The 17194-nt window shown below is 48.4% G+C and overlaps 1 long non-coding RNA gene across 1 annotated transcript; it reads left to right on the top strand.

Moving 5' to 3' along the window:
* The first annotated feature begins 8936 nt into the window (after positions 1–8936).
* On the top strand, positions 8937–16964 carry LOC148683540 (uncharacterized). Its single transcript, XR_015947054.1, has 3 exons — positions 8937–9105; positions 15200–15416; positions 16460–16964. It is a non-coding gene; the product is annotated as an uncharacterized LOC148683540 (long non-coding RNA).
* The last annotated feature ends 230 nt before the right edge of the window (positions 16965–17194 follow it).

Genomic DNA, 17194 nt, shown 5'->3' on the forward strand with positions numbered 1-17194 from the left:
GGTGTTTAGGATTGTCTATCGACTTAAGGTAATTTGCCAAATGAATCTTTCGATGGTCATATAGATGTTTATAATTTGTTGAAAGTTTGGAAAGATCATTTTGTAAGAAGCCTCTAGTGTTTTCCTGATCTCTGGATCAAACTTGAAAAAGCACCAGTCACTCAGTTAGCAATTTGAAATGTCTATTGGGGAATATTGAGCTGGTAGCAGCTCTAGCAGTGACGTGTGATGTTTTCCCGCTGCAGGAGCACCATTCTTCCCCCCTGATCTTCTTCCTGTGTGTTCCTCCTCCCAGAGTCCCTATTTCCTTGTGGCTCTTGAGGAGAAGGAGATGCCCTTCCTGTTCTGCCCTCTGGGTCTTCTTCTTCGGCTGTGAAAGCCCTCCTTCTTGAAATGGCCAGAGAAGCAGCCTGAATCTCGTGGAAGGATTTGCTTATATTTTTTTTGCTTGGGCTATTATAAATGCCCGGTTTTGTGAACTGTGAATGACTAATAAAGAATTGCTTACCATTTAAAGTGCTTTCTAAAAGACAGGCTGGGCTTTCCTTTCATCTTTTTTTGGAGGGTGCAAAGTTTTTAGAGGGTAAGTGTGCATGCAGTCCTGGTGCCCAGAGTTGGCACCACAGGGCATCAGCCAAGGCCCACATCCCTGCACGGGCCCTGCTGCTGATCCCTAAAGACCTACCAGACCTTGTTCCTCCTCTTTGCTAAGGCTGCCTGAGCAGCAGTGTGAGTGGTGACAAGAAGGAGGAGAAGATACAGACTCCACTTAAGCTGCAGTGTGCAAAGGGCAACAAATGGGCAGTTGTGAAAGTGGCCAGGAAGTGGGAGGACATGGTGGTGCCTTAGCGTGTCCCTGCTCCTCCCTCTTCATGCCTCTTCTAACCCTGGGAAACCAGGGGGCAGGCAAGGGAGCTCCTTCACCAGCCTGACTCATTTCTGCCTCTTGGCCTCTCTCCTCTTCTGCTTCTGGACTTCTGTCTGCCACATACTCTCCCTGCTCACTAAACCCTGTTGCCTCTTCAGCTTCTGACACCACCTCCTCCCAGTCTGCTCCCTCTTCTCCCTCTGTCTACTACTCATTGTTGTCCCACCACCAGTCCCTGGGCTCTGAGCCTTCATTCCTTGGGGTTGCCCAGCTGGTGGCTCTCACCACTCCTCTGCGTCCATGACACCCAAACCCCACAGGCTATCTTAGGTAGGTGGGACTACACCCCTGCCAATCACCTGACATAATAATGATGGCAGGCGAATGGCCGGCGATTGATGGTTGGGTTGTCCAACTCACCTCTCAAAGTTGTCGCATGGAGGTGGGGGTTCCTGCAAACCTGCAGGATCAGGTTCAATCCTGCTTCCTGCAGGGGTAAGATGCTAATCCAACTATGTTTCTGCCTGCCCCACACCTGATGTTGAATACAATATTCAGGTTTGGAGCAGGTGGGTGCACTTTGGGGGAAATGGATTCATAGGCTGCATGTGGAGGTTTTGTATGCCAGAGGTTCCCTATCCCTGGCTTAGCCCCTTCCAAACAAATCTGGAGCCTACACTAAATGCTGCAGTGGATTGCCCAATCAGGGGACCAAGCATGTTGCTAGGGCATCAGCAAAATAATAATGTCTCAAAAAATAATAATGAGGATTTTCAAAACCAACCAACCAAACAAAAGTCCCACACCACTTCCTTACACTTACTCCACTACACAATTTAAAAATTCCAGTTTGGCATTGTGTTTGTTTTGAATTACATATAGAAGGGGGCACCGTTATATTTTCGGTGCTCAGGGCATCTTTGAGTCTTAATTCAGCCCTGACTAACTGGGATCACTTGCGCAGAAATTCCACCAGATGGTAGTACAGGCTTGCAAGAGCAAACTTCTGGAAAAGAAACAGAGGAGGGAGGTTAGAGAGGTGAAGAGAAAATAAAGTGTCTTTAAAGTTGGCGTGTGGGATTTATTTTAAGGGGCATTCTTTTTGTCCACATTCCTTGTCTCTCTCTTTCAAAACGTTCTGTCATTGGCTTGCAAGGCTGCTTCACACACACTGTGATTTTCCTAAGTAGAGATAACCTCAGCGGCTTCATTTGCACGTAAAAAACCTAGGTTCTTAATTCAGACTATATAAATTTGCTCCAGTGTGCATACAGAGAGTGACCAAAGAGCCAGAAGCATGTGAATTTAAAATGTATTTAAAATAGTGTGAAAAATTGTGTGTGTGTGGGGGGGGGATGCAAATATTAATTGAGAACACCAAAAGCATATTACAAAATGAACAAGTATTGATAACACTTTTGTTGCTAAATGCTGGGAGTGCAGTTACCAACTGATCAACATAAAACTTATTCTGAGCTACTCTTCTGCCCCCTTTTTAAAAAAATACAGTTTGATCAACAGAAAATTAGCAGGTAAATCTTCTCACTGCCCAGAGAGGAAACATTCTCACCTGTTAATGCCTGTGGATCAAGCTGCCATTAAATGTTCAGGAGCATAGATACCTTGGTCACGAAAGCCGCACACGCTTTCTCTTTCTGGCCTCGGGGAAACGAAGTCATTAAACGATTCAAAGGGATCTTTGTTCCCTGCATGATTAACTCTGGCGGAGGAGGAGGGCAGGTGTCAGGAAACCGAGACGGAGGCGGCGGCGGCAGCTCCACCCGTATTCCAGGCACCACCAATTTCCGCGCTGAATTAATGGGAAAGCAAGTGGCAAAGACGAGGCTGCCCAGCCATGACGGAGGCATTTGCGTAGCTAAATGGGCTGAAAAGAAGTGCTAATCAAGGCGACTGTGGGTCACGGGTTCCGCAAGGCTGCCAGCGGCCTCCGTGGAATGCTGACCAGAGGGCCTGTCGGGAAGGCGGCGCTTGCAGCCCCGAGAAGCTGCCCCTGTGTGCAGAATGAAAGGCCAGAAATGGTGGGAGCATGGCCCTGATCCTTGAAGGTGTCTCCTCACCAGATGCCTCTGAGCTGCCTTCATCAGCAACTCTCTCCACCTGTGATTCCAAGCAACTGGTACCCAGAGGCATACTGCCTGTGATTAAAAAAAGGTGAAGGTAAAGGACCCCTGGATGGTTAAGTCCTGTCAAAGGCGACTATGGGGTTGTGGTGCTCACCTCGCTTTTGGGCCGAGGGAGCCGGCGTTTGTCCACAGCAGGCATCCCCAAACTTCAGCCCTCCAGATGTTTTGGACTACAATCCCCCTTCCCCGACCACTGGTCCTGTTAGCTAGGGATCATGGGAGTTGTAGGCCAAAACATCTGCAGTTTGGGGATGCCTGGTCCACAGTTTTCCGGGTCATGTGGCCAATGCTTCCGAGGCAACGGAACACCGTGACGGAAACCAGCGCGCACAGAAACACCGTTTAACTTCTCGCCGCAGCGGTACCTATTTATCTACTTGCACTGGTGTGCTTTTGAACTGCTAGGTGGGCAGGAGCTTGGACCAAGCAACAGGAGCTCACCCAATCACAGGGATTAGAACCACCGACCTTCTGATTGACAAGCCCAAAAGCCTCAGTGGTTTAGACCACAGCGCCACTCGCATTCCATTCACTATGATAGTGGAGGTGGAACATAGTCATTGTGGCTAGTAGCTATGAATTTGCCTAAGCCAGCTACATTGGTAGCCATCACTCCTCCTTGTGAGAGTGAATTTCATAGCTTTAACTATGTGCTGTGTGAAGAAGGACTTTCTTCTGTTGTTCCTGAATCTTTTGACCTTCTTCCTGTTGGGATGTCAATAGATGTTAGGAGAGGACATATTCATTAGATCAGGGGTCAGCAACCTTTTTCAGCCATGGGCCAGTCCACTGTCCCTCAGACCATGTGGTGGGCTGGACTATATTGTGTGTGTGTGGGGGGGGGAAATGAACGAATTCCTATGCCCCACAAATAACCCAGAGTTGCATTTTAAATAAAAGCACACATTCTACTCATGTAAAAACACCAGGCAGGCCCCACAAATAACCCAGAGATGCATTTTAAATAAAAGGACACATTCTACTCATGTAAAAACATGCTGATTCCCAGACCTTCCGCGGGCTGGATTGAGAAGGCGATTGGGCCGCATCCGTCCCACAGGCCTTAGATTGCCTACCCCTGCATTATATACAGTATTATCTTTCCTTCCTCATGTTTGTGAGTTTAGCAGAGTGTCATCAATTTGCAGCTTAAAAGGGAAGCTTAGATAGGCTAGTTTTAATCTTTTAGTTGAAGCAATCCAGGGTGCTTTAAGTCAAACCGAATTTTCCTAGCACTTCCTCCTTTCTCCCCCTTAAAACGTTTATTCATTCAGAATAGTTGTAACAGATACAGCAGCTTTGTTCAGGCAGGCTTAAAATGGTATTTCAGTTACAAATACGTACTTAAGTCTAGCTTAAAATGGTGCCTCCAATTTGGAGCTCAGGCATGCAGGCGTTTTCATATTGCTGGCAGAGCAGAAAGAGTTGGAAAGAAGGAGAGGGTGTGTTCAGGCAGGTAGAATAATCTATACTGTATAGCCTTTCCTGTCAAGGCACAGTGGGAGTGTCTTTCTCAGAGCTCTCTCTAGCAGGAAAACTCTGTAAGCTTCAGCTCCTAGCATGTGCCTACCTAGCAAAACATTGTTGGTTTGACTGCATTTTTAATACCCTACACTTCCCGCTTGGGAATGGGCTCTGCCTGCTTCAGGCTGCAACTCTGCTGGCTGGGCCTGCCATTTACCAGGGCAGGAGGGGGCGGCAGAGCAGGTGGTGACGTCAGGGTTATGTGGGTGCACCAGTAGCCATGCGGGATTCATTCTGCTGGGCACCCGTCCAACTCCCACCTTGCCATCTCGCTGCACTGCCACCTCTGCTCTAGTACGCAGGAGCGACCCCGCTGTTGGGAGGGCAGTGGGGCAGCCCCACCCCACTTTGCTGGCCACTCCTGGTTACTGCCACAGTTGGGGGCAGTAACGCTTCTGAAGACCACTTGCTGGAACCCATAGGAGGGGAGAGGGTTCTTGTGCTTGGACCCTGCTTGCTTGAGGGTTTCCTATGGGAAACTGGTTGGCCACTGTGAGAACAGGATGTTGGGCTTAGCTCAGTTGGTAGGGCACGAGATGCTTAATCTCAGGGTTGTGGGCTCAAGCCCCATGTTGGGTGAAGGATTCCTGCATTGCAGGAGGCTGGTGATCCTTACAGTCCTTTTCCAACACCACAGTTCTGTGATTTTATAACTAGATTGTTCATTGGCCTGAACTAGCAGGGATCTTATTCTGTTCTGATGATGAAGCCATTTCAGGCCCAGACCCACCGACTCAAAATTTACGCAGAAAGGCTATGTAATTTAACCAAAGGTGATATTTACCCAGTGTCAGTCGATTCTGTCATTCCTCCCTATCTGAAGCTGCAGAGGGTCATTAAGCCTCCGTTTGAAGATGAGCCTCTGGCCATGAGGGACCAAACTGCCTGTTACTGCACCCGTCCCCCCCCTGCTCCCGTCTGCCAAAGGTGGACATGATAGCTGAAGGCACACCTGCAGTGTATCAGTGAATTATTGATTGGTGTTAACACTCCAGCTCTGACAACACTATTATCGTCTTTGACTTCATGTTTAAATCATCCCCCCCCCCCCAAGCATCTGCGATGCCACAATCTTTAATATGTGCCCAGGTGCTTCCTTTCGCTTCTTTGCTCGCCTCCCCCTGCCCAGTCCTGGACCCTTGTTTGAGTGGAATGCAAGCAAACAAAATAAGTGAAAGTTGAAGTGAGGCAAGGAAAACGACATAGGAGGAGTTCGGGGACAGGCAGCAGGTACAGGTGAAAAGGTCTCAACAATCTTCTTCCTGCAAGGCTGGGGGGGGGGGGGAATGGGCTCATGGAATTCCATGTTGGCCACGTTCAAAATAGGGTCACATTGCTGATTTTTACTGTGGAAGCGATGAGGTGTTGCTTTTCAGAAAGCCACAGGAAATGGTTTCCTTGTCTCAAAACGCAGGGAGGGCGGGTGCCCTCAGCAGGAGAAAGAACCCAATAGGAGCACTTCTGGCTCAGGCCAAAGGCCCATCTCATCTAGCATCCTGTTCTCACAGTGGCCAAGCAGATGCCTGTCGGAAGCCTGCAAGCAGGGCCTGAGCACAACAGCAGCGCTTGGCTAACCTGTGATTCCCAGCAACTAACATTCAGAGGTTACATTCTCTGACAGTGGAGGTACAGTAGGACATAGGCATTGTGACTCATAGCCATCAATAGTCTTGTCCTCCATGTATCTATCTAATCCTCTTTTAAAACCACTGAAGTTGTTGGCCATCAGTGTGTCTTGTGGCAGTGAGTTCCACATTTTAATTCTGTGCAGTGTGGAGTAGCACTTCCTTTGGTCAGTTCAGAATCTCCCAACATTCAACTTCACTGGACGGTTGACTGTCTTGGGTGGAAGGGACCTTGAGCAAGAATGTTCAACGCTGCAACATTTTGTTGTAGGTTCCACTGTCTCCCCCACATCCCCCTGCAAAGTAACTCAGCCTTGGGAGAGTCAGGATTGTTCTCCAAATCCCCCTGCCTGGCTGTGCTGCTCCTTGCTAGGTTTCGGGTATTGGTTTGGAAAAGCAGCTGAAAGAGAGAGCAGGAACATAGCCAGGATCCCTCTTCCCACACCATAGATTGCTCTGAGCAGCTTTTAGCTGCAAATTCAGGATTAAAAAAGAAAGAAATCTGAACAATAAGCAACCAGATTAAATAAAATTTAAATGTACCTACACGTGACATAATGTTAGCTTGTGATGTAATGTCAAAGACGTAGCTGTTCTAGGGCCAAGCCTATTGCCCATTTTTTTGCAACCAGATGGCACCATTGCCTCAGTTTGCCTTGCTTCCCTGCATGGCCTGTTAATGAGAGTTATCCACAAGCTGTTCATTGACTACTCAGAACTTGCTCTTCTTTCCCTCCCTAGCAAATGACCCGCTGCAACTCTCCACGCAATCACTACTTTCATCGGGGACACGCCTCTGCCTGAGCGCCTGTCTGCACTTGTTTAACAACAGCAACCAGTTTAGTGGCTGCGTTTAACAGCGCACTGTGGATGGCTCTCTCTTTTAAGCCATTTCATTACCTAGGGCTGTAGAGGAAATAACCCTGGATTTAAGACTGACTGGCTATTTTACTGCATTTGCACACTAGAAAGTTATAAGAGCATTTCCCAGTGGGAGTTTGCCATCTTTTTCTTGCCTTATATCAGACTCTTTTGGACTGATGGTGCAGTAGCACACAGGGGCGTTGCAATGGGGGTGGGCGAAGGGGGTGGTCTACCCCGGGTTCCACTCTGGGGGGGGGTTCCACTTGGTGCCCCCACCCCCGCCACTCCCAAGCTGAGCCTCCAGCCTCCCGGTAATGCGGGATGTTGCGCATGCGTCGTTAAGTGGCAGGGTATCACCGCCCCCTGCGCCTCCAAAGCCGCGCGCCTCCAGCTACAAAAGTCCAGGTAGAAACCCCACTCAGCGTGGTGCACCTGCTGTGCTGAGCGGGCTTTTTACCTGAAGTTTGTAGCTGGAAGCGTGCAGCTTTGGAGGTGCGGGGGGCGGCGATACCCCGCCACGTAGCGACGCATGCGCCGTTACGTAACACGAATGCGTCGTTACATAGCGACGCCGCACCCCCCAGGTGCATGGCAATTTGCCGCCCCGGGTGTCGCAGCACCTCGCTACGCCCCTGGTAGCACATACAGGCTGTGTCGGAGGCAGCACACACTGTCAGCCACACAGCTTGTCTTTCAGTTTGCCAACTGACCTGGAAAAAAAATGCCCCTGCTTGCTCCTGTGCATGTACTTGCATCTTGATCTGCATAAAACAAGCAATGCTTTCTAAAGCATGCAGACAAGGGCCAATATTTGCTCTGAGTTGCTGCTAAAGGCACAGCTATAGTAGACACTTGAAAAGTTGGCAACATCAGCCATCTCGACACAAAGTGTGTTGTCTATGGCAGAGTCACAGGGCATTTCCAGGCTGTTGTTGTTTTCAGGTGGGAGTCTAACACATGCCTGCAAATTCAGGTGGCACGACTGAAGTTTACTTGGCAGTCTTGTGCAACAAACCCATCCTCCCACAGCCCCATGGCTTCTCTCCCCCCCTTTCAATAAGAAGAGCGTTTGAGAAATGCCCTGGAATGTATGAGATATTACTTGCTTGGCTCTACGTCATATAACCTCTGTGGAAACGAACGAGGACCAATGTTTGCCAAATAGAAAACATTGTGTAACCTCCCTGCAAACCTCATACAAACCAATCAGATGGATATTCAGTAAACAGATAGTCTAATAAAGCTATAGTGATTATTATTATTTTTTTAAAAAAGCTTTTTTGAAGCAGCCCCCAACCTACCTCCCCCTGGAGCATGTTGCTTTCTGCCACCTTTCCCACCTCCACCTTGTTTCCTGTAGCGATTACCAGCTTGGAGACAAGGCAGCAAGACTGGGTTGGGGGGGGGTCATTCCTTTCCGATAACTATTTATTCACATTACCAGACACAAAAGCCCCTTTGAAGGTAGAAAAAAGGAGCACAGAATAGACGACACAAAGCGCCTTTTCTTCTTCTCCTGCTGCGGACTCATCTTGCCCTGGGCTTTCCATCGCTGCTCATCTTCCTCCCTCCCCTCTCTGCTGCACGGCAGTCTGTGCTTTTGTTTGACAAATCCCGTTATCCGAGTCTAGAGCCCAAAGCAAGGGCAGCTGATCCCCTGACCCCTCTCCATTCTCCAGCTTGGAATGAAGACAGGCAATCACAACACGCCGGACAATGGGAAGGGCGGCCCAACTTGCACGATGGCATCTCTCTTCCTCTCTCCCCTGGAAACCAAACATTGCAAGCTCTCTAAAGAAAGCCGTTTGACACCTGGGGGGCAGAGCCAACAGTTTGGGGTGGGGCTATGGGAGGAGTTTAGAAGTTTGGGAGTGGAGCTCAGCACAAAAGCTGAGCCTCGCTCCCCAAAAGCAGAAGCAAACAGAAACCCAACTGGTGCAGCAGACTGTGTCAACTCACCAATCCAGCTCAGTATTGTCTACATGGACCGGCAGTAACCCTCCCAGGTTTCAGACATGGAATCTCTCCCAGTCCTACTTGAAGATGCCAGGGATTGAACCTGAGACCTTCTGCACTCAAGGTAGATGCTCAAACCACTGAGCCACGCTCGTTCCTCAAATGTATTAGTCCTGTTAGGTTGGAACAGAATGCATTTTGAGCCATAAGCTGGTCATTTCAGGTCAGTGGTTCTGCTTTGGAGCTAGTCTGTCAGTCTGTTTGTCCATCTGTCCATCTATCCATTTGCCATGCATGGGGGTCCTCCCTCCCACACAACATTGCTGTGAGGCAGGTTAGCCTGAGAGTTGATGACCTGGCAAAGTGAAGGTTTGGACTCTGGTCTCCTAGTTCCCAGCTCAAAACTCTAACCACTGCACCATGCTAGCTCTCCTCTAGAAATTCTAGAAACTGGATGCAGGAAAAGGTCCCCTGCAGGAAAGTAGTTTGCTCTCAAGTGGGTGAGATTTAGACACTTGGCCTCAATACATGCTTCCCTTCCTGGTGAGTTTGATTCATGCACCGAAATTACAGGTGGGCAACCCAGGGCTCCCAGGGCTCATGTGCCTCTTCCTCTTGTCCTGTGTAGCTCACATCATGATTGCTGTTAAAATTGCCCCGATGCTGCAGCCACCCTCCCCCCCCCAAATGTGCCAATAATGCCACTGCTTAAGTCAACTTGAAGCCCTATCTGCATAGGCAACAAGGCCACAGAATCCTTCAACCATTGTTTGCAGGGGAGGAGGGACTTCCATCAAAAATGGACAGGTGACACTCGGTTCTCAGGTATTTGATAACATGAACCTAATCATTCCCTTTTTTTGGATCAGATCTGTGTCTATGTGGCCCTGCAATCTATTTCCAACTCTCTCTCTCTCTCTCTCTCTCTCTCTCTCTCTCTCTCTCTCTCTCTCTCTCTCTCTCTCTCTCTCTGTGTGTGTGTGTGTGTGTGTGTGTGTGTTTAGAAGATCTCAAGCAGAACACAAAAAAGGCGGACTTCCCTTGTTATTCCTACCATCCCACCCCAGAAACTGGTAGTCAAAGATATACTGGCTCTGTACATGGAGGTTTTCCAAGTGATCCCCTGCAGCCCAGAAGCAGCAATAAGCCGGGATAAACCACCATGCATCGATTTCCTCCGCGTAAATATGTGCTTGTGCAAGCCGTGGCTTGAATAGTTTTAATTTAAACTAAGGGTGGCTCACTGTGATCGTGTTTCAGAGCTGTCGATCTGTACGGTTGCCATCTGGATAGGCAATTTAAAATTTGCATACCTTTAATTGAACATACACAAAGGCAAACAACCCCCCCTCCCCACAAAACACCCTCGAGAACTTCAACGTTGTGGCTATATTAGTTTTCATCCACACACACCTAAACAGAATGAACACACACACACCAAGACCCTACAGGTGCCAGGAAGGCAGATATATTCTGTTACAATCAGTGGGAAGAGTGACAAATGCGAAGGACATCTTTAATACTATTTATTTGTGTTTCACTATAGGGTACATGGTTTCTCACCTCTTCATTTAATTCTCACAACAGCCCTGTGAGGTAGCTCTGTCTTAGGGGCAGTGACTGGCCCAAAGTCAAACCCAGTAAGCTTAATGGCATCGTGGGGATTTGAACCCTGGTCTCCCAGGTCCTAGTCTGACACTCTAACCCAGGCATCCCCAAACTGCGGCCCTCCAGATGTTTTGGCCTACAACTCCCATGATTCCTAGCTAAGAGGACCAGTGGTCAGGGGTGATGGGAATTGTAGTCCAAAACGTCTGGAGGGCCAAAGTCTGGGGATGTCTGCTCTAACCACTACACCACACCGGCTCTCTTTTGCACAGTGGGCTCGATTCTATAGGCCGGGCTACCTCAACCTCGGCCCTGCAGATGTTTTTGGCCTGCAACTCCCATGATCCCTAGCTAGCAGGACCAGTGGTCAGGGATGATGGGAATTGTAGTCTTAAAACATCTGAAGGGCTGAGGTTGAGGAAGCCTGCTATAGGCCCATCTCCAACTCTCTATCTTCCATCCAAGAAAGCAAGAGGCATGATCTGAGTTCAAGGTCATACTCCAGCCATGCAAGAACATTAGATGGAGATGCAAAGCAGGGCTGGATAAGGAGCATGGCCTGGGGAGAGTTTTGAGGGCTGAATGGGGGGCACAGTCACTGGCAGAGGAAGGGGGTGCAGGGGGTGTGGTCCACCCCGGGTGTCATCCCTGAGGGGGGTGACTTTGCTGTGCCGCCCCCCTAGGATACTCACCTCACCCCCATGGGTGGCTAGCCCCACCCCCAGGTGCACAGCATGTGCTCCACTCTGGGTGCTGGAGCATCTAGCTCCGCTTCTGGGCACAGTTGCTCTTCAAGCCTGAGGTTCTCCCTTCCCTGCTATGGAATGAATGTTTCCTCCTGGAAAATGACCAGAACAACACTGGCAGGAGGCGGAGAAATATTGTCACCATCCCCTGTTGAAATGGCCCCTATTTCATTTTTTATCAGTCCTGCCATCCAATATTCCCTGGGCGCTTTGTCTTTGCTTTGCATTTTATCAATATTACCGGCTGATCCTGCCATCCCCTCTCCATGGGTTTATTAATATTGCCTTCTGATCTGTGGGTAGGAGCTGTGTTTTATATTCTGGCACCATCTACAGTCCTTGCCAAGCTCGGACGCCATCTTTAATTAGATTTTTCTCTGTGACTCTGACAAACATAAACTGAACACTCCCTCCCTCCCCCCGCCCCACTCCCAATCTCTCCAGGCAAACGCTCCCTTGCTGACTTTAGTATTCCAGTGCCATCACTAAACAGAGTTGGACCTAATTCCTCTGGTTCAAGTTGCTCTGTGAATGAACCATATGACACAGTTCGGGATTTTGTGGGGGGGTGGGGGGTGGGGGCCTGGAAATGATGGGGGAATGGTCACATCTTAAAACAAAGGATCCAAATACCAGGGTATTTTGGCAAAGGAGCACAGCTCAGTGGTAGAGCACCTGCCTTGCATCCAGAGGGCTGTAGGTTCAGTCCCTAAGAGCATCTCCACATAGGGCTGCGAATGTCCCCCACCCCTGAAACTCTGGTGAGCCAGTGCTTGTCGGTGTAGACAAGGGATGCGGCGGGGAGCCTTTTCTGTCCTGAGTGACAGCTCAGCCCCGGAGGGCCAAATTTGATAGGTGGGCAGTTACATCAGGTGACACTGAGCTTTGAAGCTCTGACTGGTGGAACTTCAAGACACAGCAGAAGGGCTGTTTGAAAGCTGTTTGAGTGTTTGAAAGTATGCAAACAGCCCACCGCTGCTCTCTGAACCTCCAAAACCCTGAGTGGTGCAAGGCTGTTTACAAAAGGACTTTCAAAAAACCCCACACCTCACATACAGGCAGAGTGATGAGCTTTGGATCCTTCGCTCACCAGCTGCTGAATGGAGGGAACAACCTTGCTGGCTGCAGGGCTCTGCTTCACCCGCACATTCCATGCAGGAAGTGTGCTGGTGAAGCAGCCCTAAGAAGGATTGAACTCTGTCTCCCTGCTCATCGCCCAGTGGTGTCAGCAGATGGACAGGTGGGCATGGTTTGGGGAAAATGACCCCATTTTAAAGTTTCTATGGCAGGATTGACTGTGGGCACAGATGTGATTAATGCCCTCCAGAGATTGCTGGAGGCAGCTGCCATCATCCTGACCACTGACCATGCTGCCTGTGGCTGATGGAGCAGGGCTGATGAAGGGTGTGACCTGGGAAGTGTCCTGAGAGCAAGATAGAGAGACTTAGAGGGCCACATTTGGCCATAGGTGCCAACTCCCAGATTGAAAAATCCGGGATCGGCAGCGGTGCGGCACCGGAAGTCACGCTGCGGCCATTTTGGAACTGGGCAGAGCAGCACCGGAAGTTGCTTCTACGCATGCTCTGCCCATTTCAAAAATGGCTACAGTGCCAGAAATTGCTTTTGTGCATGTCCAGAGACTCCAGACATGCGCAGAAGGAGCCTCCCTGGGCCGGTAAGAATCTGGGGGATTTACGGGTTTTTTAAAAATCCGGGCTGCCAGCGGGAAATGGCTGGGAAAACGGGGGTTTCCTGGGGAATACGGGAGACTTGGCAGCTATGCATTTGGCCCCTGTGTCTGAGGCGCCCACTGTGACTGAAAAGTTTGTTTTCTGAGCAGGTTGAGTCATCGAGTGCCCCCCCCCCAGCAAACAGTTAACTAGCAACAGCTCCTGATCAGCCATAGTTCCAAGGGAGGCAGTTGGAGTGGAGTGAGGAGTGTGTGAGAGAGGGATTCAGTCTGTGAGTTCTCAGTATATGCTCTAAGGTTCTGAATCGCAGAACCCTGTTAAAATAGAAAAGACACAGTCCCACATGGTGTTCATAGGAAAAATGGTCCTCAGAGGGAATACTCTGACAGAAAAGGGCAGTAGTGATTCCGAGGCCAAGGAGGATTTGGGGGTCTGTAAAGAAAACAGTCCAGTTAAAATTCTAAGTTCCTAAAGTGTGTGTGGAGAAGTCTGATCTATGAAAGTTGTGCAAAAGAAAGTAACCTCAAGCCTGAACAGCATACAGCCTATAACTTGAGACAGTATATATTTTTTTAAAAAAGCAACAGCACCGTGCCATGAATAACCTCACTGTTTGTTACATTTCTGTGGAAGAAAGAAGAACCAAAACTCCATGTTTACATCTGTTATAATAATGTTTGTTTGCAACCTGTTTTCCCAAAAGAAAAACCCACTGTCACTCATGGTTCATTCTCCATTGGGGGAATTCACCTGAGAGCCAGTGTGGTGTAGTGGTTAAGAGCGGTAGACTCGTAATCTGGGGAACCGGGTTCGTGTCTCCACTCCTCCACATGCAGCTGCTGGGTGACCTTGGGCTAGTCACACTTCTCTGAAGTCTCTCAGCCCCACTCACCTCACAGAGTGTTTGTTGTGGGGGAGGAAGGGAAAGGAGAATGTTAGCCGCTTTGAGACTCCTTCAGGGAGTGATAAAGCAGGATATCAAATCCAAACTACTCCTCCTCCTCCTCCTCCTCCTCCTCCTCCTCCTCCTCCTCCTCCTGCTCCTCTTCTTCGGGACGGGAAACTGAGGGCTGGCGCAGCGGTGCCAGGGAGAGAGAGGGCCATTGCGTCATTGCACCCACCCTAGCTTTAAATTGAGGCTGCCATATGATGGGGTCAATAACTGCCTGTCAGGGACTGGGCAGAGGAGGAATGGTAGAGACTGCCTCCCCATCCTGACCCTTCTAGGGAGGAGGAAGAGGAAGATAGTATAGATTTACAACTGTGGCAGGAGGTCACAGCTCAGAGGCAGATGAGGGGAAAAGTTGGGAAATAATGGGAGAGGAGGAGCAGGCAGAGCTGGAGCAGCAACTGGCTGACATGTTGTCATTAGAAAGCATTCCAGACCCTCCATCTCCCAGAACTTGGTGAGCCTTAAAAGTAGGAGAGCAAAGAGCTCAAAGACAAGGGTACTTAGTTGCACCCATAGAAGACCCGAATGAAGAAGTTGGAGGGATGGGGCGGCGGAGATTCACTCGGGACAACGCCATTATCCAAGAAGCTGGGTTCTATAGCCTCTCTCGGCAAAGATTGAAATAAAAAAGGACCTATAAGAAACTTTTCCTTGTCTTTATACTTTCCTGGGTAACCAGCCAGGAGCCACTTACAGCATCCTGACACTGCCCCAATGGTGGTGGCCGCACAGTATCTGCCCCACCCTGGCTATGGCCCTGAATATGGAAGCAAAGGTTCTGTAATGGTGCAGGTTCATAGCTAACCCTTTCAGCCCTACCTTGTAAATGTAAGGGCCTAAGGCTCCAAGTCAGGAGGAAAAGCCATACCACCCATGAGCTTGAGATTAAGAGTCTCATGCACTATCGACTGAGCTACCCCAGACCTCGCTCAAGGCAGGGCACTTCCAGGAGGACGAGGGCTCGTGTCAGTCATGATCATGCAGTAACTAGGGTATGTTTCCCCCCACCTGTAAAGCACCTTTAGGCACGAATGAAGTGCCATGTTGTCAACTGCAGAGCAATAAAAGCCATTCCCAATGAATCTTGAGAAATGTATTTAAAGATTGGTAAATGCATCCATCCAACATGATCTGGCTTTTCCGAATTTGGTTAAGAAGTACTCGGGTTCGTTTTTTCCTCCTCCCTCCCAAACCATTTTCCTTTGATCTTGTGTCTTTTAGATTGGAAGCCTGAGGACAGTGGGTCATGTTATTACTGACCTTTGCAAGCTGCTCTGGGAAGCTCCTTTGGCTGAAGAGGAGAAGACTTTAACTTATTCAATCTTTGGGGGCTTCAACAGAAACTGTGCTCAGCTTGGCTTGGCTCAAACTTTGAGGGTAACTGCACTGGCAGTTGGAAGACCTGCTGGCTCTGTCAGAAGGGAGCATGAAAATGAGGGTTTGTAGATTTTTCACATCCAATAGAAGGAAAATGTTGGGTCCCCCCTCAAGTTTGCCGCTTCCTTCAAGCATGAAGGAAGGGAATTATTCTTCTCATATCCCTCAAATCTTTTGCCAGAGTCTGAGATTAAAATTTCATGTATTGATTTATTTAAGTCGCTTGCATACTGCTTTTCTTAAGCTCAAAGTGGTTTACACGAGAATAGAACAATATTTAAAATCACATAAAAGATTTTAAAAATGCTCAATAATGATTCAGATTTTACAAACTCTGTTTAAAAAAAACCACCCGCTAAAATCCCAATATGGGCTGTGTGGAAAAATCCAGCTGGTTGCAGAAAAAAAAAAGAGGGGATGGGGATGATTGTCTGGCTGGAGCATTTCATACTGCAACATTTTGTTACAGGCTCCAATTCTTCATGTGTTGCTCATATGCTCATTCATGGGAAGTGGCTGGCCTCAATGAGATGTTGGCCGAGTGGCACAACCTGGACAAAATGTGTCCAAACTCTAATCTTGTGTGTGGGTGTTTCACATGAAGAAGGGGTGCCCATAATCAACCAGCAGTCGGGCTGCTTGACTTCAGGATGCACCCCAATGCCTATGCCAAAACCTGCTGACATCTTTAATTGATAAAGTTGTGGCCTGTTTAAATCCCAGTACTGCTGTCCTGTGTTTTATCACTACTAATCTGATGTTCAGCCCTCACCTTGTCTGCAGCTTTTACCAGGTCTGGACCTGCAAGTCCAGAATTAATTTCAGAAAATTCACTAAATTAAACTGGAATTCAAAAGGAGTGGAAGCCAGGACAGAGGTCTTCGGCAGATGCCCCTTTTATTGGGCACTTGTGAAGATCTGTGCTCATGAAGGTATTGGGGCGGTTATGCCTCATCCCACTTTTGATGCTGCTTACATCTACAAAAAGTGTTAGGATGGACATTCAGTTCTATTTTCCACCTGTGTCCCGTAACATCCTGCTGAAATCTTTGTAGCTTTTTAATGCCACAAACGTTCCAATTCTTTATTTTTTATTTGTAATAGAACAACGCAAGACCCCTTCCGGATCACAATCTTGTGGAAATGTTGTGGAAGCGTCACACAGCAACCAAAAAAGGGGAATGATTATGTGGACGGTCCTTTTCCTAGCATGCTATTAACGGGTCAATGACACACCCACCAAACAAACAAACAAACAAACAAACCCATAAGTCTGGAGGGTCTCACAGCAAACCAAATACACAAGGAACTGGAAGAACTGAAACAGATTCAGGCCTGCAACAGATTTATCCAATCCCATCTTGCTGTAAAATGCAGGTATGTTACGAAAGACTTAACAGGTGGAGGAGCTTAGATCATGATCCAACTAGGGTTGAGAACATTTCAATCCACTCCTGTGTCACAAGCACAGTCATTTATTTCGGCAAGAGAATAAAATGCGTCTCTTATTTGCTTTAATTCACTTAGCTTGATTGCCTAATGAAGCCCAAATTCATTTTATTGGTTCATCTCAACTTTGGTTTATTTCATTAAACTTTGTTTTAAAGAACCTCTCATTTGCTTTATCAGAGCAAGAGAAACAAACCTAATCAAGAAGATTTCAGCTCGGTTAAACAAGCAGCTCAACAAATTATAAGGTTTTACTTCAATACAGGGAGGGGCAGGGAGGTTTATCCTGCCACCCTTCCACCAAATGTGGGAGAAGCACCAGAACAACTTTTGGAGTGTGTGAATTCACCTGGCACAAAACAAAGAGGAATATGAGAAAGGGCCCATCTG

This window comes from Zootoca vivipara, chromosome 14, assembly GCF_965207765.1.
Source record: "Zootoca vivipara chromosome 14, rZooViv2.hap1.1, whole genome shotgun sequence".
Lineage (NCBI taxonomy): Eukaryota > Metazoa > Chordata > Lepidosauria > Squamata > Lacertidae > Zootoca > Zootoca vivipara.